Raw genomic sequence first — 6000 nt, 5'->3', positions numbered from 1 at the left:
CTCCACCAAATGTTATGAAAACACGAGGCATCCTGCAAATAGATAAAATCAAGTGAGATAAGAATATCGTCCAAAAAAAGTGGTAAAAAAATAACAAAATACATGTTATCCCGGACCGTCCCGGACCAGTCTTGGTCCGAGACATATCCCAAACCACAGTGCTTCGAGATTGGTCCGGGATTGAACATGATTTGTCCGAGATTGAACATTCAACCCCGAACCATCTTTCAATCCGGGATTGAACATTCAACCCCGGATCTCGAAGCTTCAATCTCGGAACAATACTTGGTCCGGGATACCGACTGCATTTTTTTTCTTTTTCCAAGAAGCCAAGTGAAAATGTATGAATGGAAAATATTTCAAATCATTTCAGAAATTTTTATGTTAACGTACCTCTAACTCTTCAAATGTGAAAATGTGGGGACAACGATTTTAGATAGTGTAGGTATAATGATCAAACATGTCGCAATGTTTCTTTCCTGAATTTTAAAAAACGTGATCTGTGAAGAGTTTGGATGGTGTGAAAATTTTGGATTGTTTCAAACTCAAAACATAAGTAAAATATGAGGTTAAAAGTTTGGTGAAATGGTTGGGTGGAAGTTAATGGGGAAGTTAATGTATCATAAATAAGGGTATATTTGTCTTTTCACTAAAGGTGGGTTCAAAATTAAGTAGAGGTGGGGTCAAAAATTAGGTTTTTTCAAAAGGGGTTCATTTATCCAATTTGAACTATTGGTGGGGTCAAAAACCCCAATTTTCCTTAAATTAACTAACGGAATGTTGATATGACAAGGTAAATTATATATTTATTATTTTAAAATTATAGGATAATTCTTTTCTATTTTTATCTCATTTTTCTTTCTCTTCCTCTTCTTTCCCCCTCCCTTCCCTCTTATTTTCCAGAAGGTGATCGTTTCTTTCCCCTCTCTTTCTCTCCCTCTCTTCCTTTTTCTTTCCCCCTCTCCCTCTATTTGGGGAGAAACCTTGTTTATTGTGGGGTGAGAAGATAATAGTAAATCAAAGTGGGTTGATTTTTGTTTTTCCGCTACTTCAATCTAGAAAAGACAGTTTTCTCTGTGGTCATTCCTCCAACAGTTCGATCAGAAGATCTCGAAGTATAGAATCATTAACATTCGTAATGTTGGCATTGCGGATGTGAAACTCCAGATCTTGGAACACGCCCATTGATCTCACCGACAGGTAGTTCACACTCCAACTGCACTCTCACCATGGCACATTGCCGCCGAGGGTCTTCCTGTCCACCTCGAATAGACCGTCGTGCCGTCATTGCAACCACCACCACTGCCGTAGAGGGAAGAGAGAGAGGAAGAGAGGGGTAAAGAAGGGTCACCGTTGGAAAAAGGAGAGAGAAGAGAGAGGGGACAGAAGAGGAAGAGAGAGAAAATGAGATAAAAATAGAAAAATAAAAAATAAAAAATGAGATAAAAAAGAAAAAAATTATCATATAGTTTTAAAATAATAAATACATAATTTACCATGCCATGTCAACATTCCGTTAGTGTAACTAACGGAAATTGGACTCTCATTTTAAAACTATTTTTAACCAAACTGAAACCTATTTTAAAACTGAGGACTAAAAATGTATTTTACCCTTAATTATATCAACTTTCTATCCCTAAGTTCTAACATATTTTTTAATTAAAAATTTTTAATATATTAAGGTAAATTAATGTTGAAGAACTTTAAAAAAAATTATGAACAATTTGATCCGAAAAAATTGCATATTTGGAGAATGATTCTGTTTTCTCTACAAGTATCTTCATTCTGTGAATGTCCCCTCCATTTCCAAATATCCTGTGTCTCTATTCTTTGAAAAAAGAACTTTTCTTACGTTTTAATTACATACCAAAATCTATAAAATTTGCAATTGTGTAAATAATTGGTTTGTTGTAAAAGTCTATATTTAAATTACTAAATTACTTATGCATATATTATAAGGCGGCAAAATAAGAGGTTTCAGGTTAGTGCCAATTTGGTTTGGTTTCAACTTTTAGTCCTTTGGGTTTGAGAAAACGTTTCGGTCGTTCACCCTCTTTGACTGTTAATTGTAGACAGGAGGACTCGTTCATAACCAAAACCTAGACAACAACTGCCACATAAACATGATAAACCCAAATGCAGAGATTTTGAAAATATTGAAGTGAGGAATGTGTGGATGAGTTCGGTTAAATCTGAAAATTTTGCATCTAAAACCCTGTAATCTCTGTAAAATTTTCTGTAAAATTTTCCTAATTTTAGAATTTAAAGGTTAAAATCTTAAAACAACTAAAATTTAGAATCCAAGAAGTCTAGCAACAAACACACGAATTAAAGAGAGAGAGGGAGAGTTTTGGGGTTTGGTGATGAAGGTAGAGAGAGAAGGGAGAACGGGGAGTGGGGGGGAGTGGGGAAGATAGAAGGAGGGAGTGGGGGTGATGCAAATATATAAAGCAATCCTAATAAGGCTGCATTCCAGTTGAATGAGGACTCGTTCCTCGTTCAGATCTAGAAGGGGATTCTCGAAAGAGAAGAAACTAGAAGTGTTTGTTTTGAAACCACAGGGACCAAACACTAAATTCGAGATAAAAATGTATTTTTTCCTATATTTTTTTTATAAACAAATAAAAAAACTCATTCAAATAGCATGCAAAAATCTAACGCAGATCTTGGTTTCCATCCATTGAAAAACGACCCATCGTCAAACAAAAGATCCTTCGATTTCTTGCTTAATAATTACCCAATTCTATTTTGCGAAATCACCATTGTTCGAGTAGGTCGAGGAATCTGTCTATTTTCAGCGTTTATTCAGCTTCGTCGACGTGAAAATAGAGGAAGCGGTCTATTTTCGACGATTTTGCACCTTCGCCGACGAGGAGCTCGAGGAATCGGTTTATTTACGGCTATTATTGGCATTTTCCAGCGAGAAGGTCGAAGAATCTGTCTATTTCCGGCCAATATTCACCACTGCCGACAACTATTCAATTTGTAGGTACTTCCCAATGATTCTTCACCGCCGCCATAGGTGAAGAAGCTCTATGTTTTTAGTTAGCTTTTTTTTTTTTTTTTTTTTTTTTTGTGATTCTTCACTACTGCCATAGATATTATGCTGCAGAGATTTTGGGTTGGCGAAATTGCTTGTGAAGCAAGGAGGACCGACTTTAGTCTCGGCCATCGCTGGCTCTTTTGCTATCACTGTCGTTTACTGCTTCTACCGGTCGATATCGTCAAAACTCAAATCAAACAATTTTATATTGTCTGTTATTAGTATATTTCCATAAATTTTGGGTGAATCATAAACGGTCATGTAACTACTGTATATTTTATTTAGGGATTAATTATAATTAATCCTAGATTCAAAACTAAAGACAAATTAACGATTTGAAATAATGTCACATGTCTTTCATTGGACCCCTTGATTGAATTTAATTGGTTTAATTTGTTCATATGAGAATTGGGCCCGGAATCAATTTAGTTCGCAAATCCATTACATTGTATTTTGACCCAAAATCCAAATTACGATAAGACTAGATGGATTGATATTTAAATAAGTTTAATTCCATTTAAAGAATTGGACTGAGTCCAAATCACCTTAGCCCAAATCCATGGGTCGAGTCAAAAATCACTCAAGCCCTAAAATCCACTAAGCCCAAACCTTTATAAATAGAGGGGGTCTTCTCCATTTTCAAAGGTTGAGAATTTCAAAATTGAGAGAATTTACACCAAATTGAAAACTTTTTGAAGAATTGAAGATTCGAAGACCAACATGAAGACTTTAAAGACTTGAAGATTTTCGAAGAACATAGAATTTTGATCTAAATTCAAGAATAAACACCTCAATTTTCCCATCAAATTTCAGAGAAAGAATTAATCATAGGATAAAGACTAGAGATTGAATCTACTATACAACACATACAACATAAAAGTTCAACTCCACGAAATATAATTTCTCCGGAAATCTCGTGTGAATAAATTAGGACGCCAAGTGGGATAATCTATACCTTTCATCTCTTTCTCAAGACTTAAAAAGTTTTTAACTAAAATCAATAGAATTTAAAAGAGCTTCTACAACAACTTCTAACATGAGTAACCTTTATATGGGTCATATCACCTACGGTTGCTCTGATGAATTCCAACTATGGAACATTAAACTCCTCCTATTGTCGCGAACAAAGTAATGATGCTGCAAGAAATATCTATTGAACATGAGTTTCTTGTTAATCATAACCTCTTATTTGATCCTAATTCTAACACAGTCTCTATTATGATGACTGATGCAAGCACTATGGATGAAAAAATGGCAGAAATATTAAGAAAAATCATAAATTTGACGACGACAATTGAAGAAAAAGATTCTCAAATCGCCTCTATGAATAACATGATTGAGAGTCAAGATGTTGATGATGCTGAGTCAAGTCAGACCCTAATTGTCAAAGATAACAACAAAGGAAAGACCATCACTCAAAAAAATCACTCGCAACATTCCACTTCGATCGCTTCACTCTTTGTTCAATAACTCCAAGACATTATAACAAACTCAATCACGGCTCCATACGGTAGACCTTCTCAAAATACTCTCTTGCATTCAAAACCATATTCCAAGAGAATTGACAACTTGAGAATTCCCATTGGATATCAGCCACTTAAGTTCCAACATTTTGACGGGAAAGGCAATCCCAAACAACATATTGCTCACTTCATTGAAACTTGTTAGAAGAATGCCGATACGAGAGGCAATCAATTGGTCAAGCAGTTTGTTCGGACATTGAAGGGAAACACCTTTGACTGGTATACTGATCTAGAGCCTGAAACGATCGAGAGTTGGAAACAACTTGAAGGAGAGTTCCTAAATCGCTTCTATAGTATGAGGCGAACTGTCAACATCATGGAGCTCACCAACTGCAAACAAAGCAAAGGTGAATCGGTTGTCGAGTATATCAACCGATGGAGAGCTCTAAGTCTTGATTACAAAGATAGTCATACTGAACTTTCCGATGTCGAATTATGCACTCAAGGTATGCATTGGGGACTTCTTTACATTCTTCAAGGTATAAAACCTCGCACTTTTAAAGAGCTAGCAACTTGTGCTCGTGATATGGAGCTAAGCATTGCTAGTCAAGGAAGTAAGAATTTTTTAGTACCGAACTTAGAGAAAGAAAGCAAAAGTGTCAAGAAAGCTTCAGATAATCTTTTGGTATAAACACAATCTCTCCCAAGTTGTCTTCAAAAATAAAAGAAAAGAGAATTGAGAAGCAACAAGGAAATGAGAAAGGACGGCTAAGCTTGAAAGAAAGGTAAGAAAAAGTCTATCATTTTCATGATTCGACATCCCTTATCTGTTGGAACAACTACTGGAAACACAATTGCTTGTACTTCAAGAGTGTATACAGCTGGAAGAAATGGGTAAAGTCGATGATCCCAAATATTGCAAGTATCACCGAGTTATCAGTGATCCTGTGGAGAAGTGTTTTGTCCTAAAAGAGCATATCCTAAATTTAGCTCGAGAAAGAAAGATTGAGCTGAATTTCAATGAAATAGCTCAATCAAATCACGTTGCAGTAACAACAAATATAAGCAGCCAAACACGTCAAAGTTTATTTTATAATAAAGAGATAAGCTTGATCGAATTTGGAACTTTGAAGTCTATGTTTATTCACTCTCCACATAAGACTCTAAGAAATGTCTTTAAAGATGTAACATCCATCAATTATGGAGAGGAAGACTAGGTTATTGTGACTCATTGGAAGAAATAAAAACAAAGTTTTTCCAGAGGAGAAAGAAAGCATGGACATGAAGGAAAGAAAAATTTAAAGAAGCCTAAACCAAAGGAGAAAGACAATAAAGACTCGTCTCGACCCAGATATCGGTGACCTTAAAAGAGTTTTTTCCGACAAATTTTTTCCTTGTACAAAAGGAGAAAGAAAATCTTGCAAGTTCACATTACATAAATGTGGAAGAAGTTGACGACTCCAAAGTAACTGAGAAGAGGAATTCTGTCTTCAA

Source organism: Momordica charantia (assembly GCF_013281855.1).
Source record: "Momordica charantia cultivar OHB3-1 chromosome 7 unlocalized genomic scaffold, Mcharantia_2.0 BLBB01000007.1, whole genome shotgun sequence".
In the NCBI taxonomy this organism is placed as follows: domain Eukaryota; kingdom Viridiplantae; phylum Streptophyta; class Magnoliopsida; order Cucurbitales; family Cucurbitaceae; genus Momordica; species Momordica charantia.
This window is presented reverse-complemented; position numbering follows the sequence as displayed.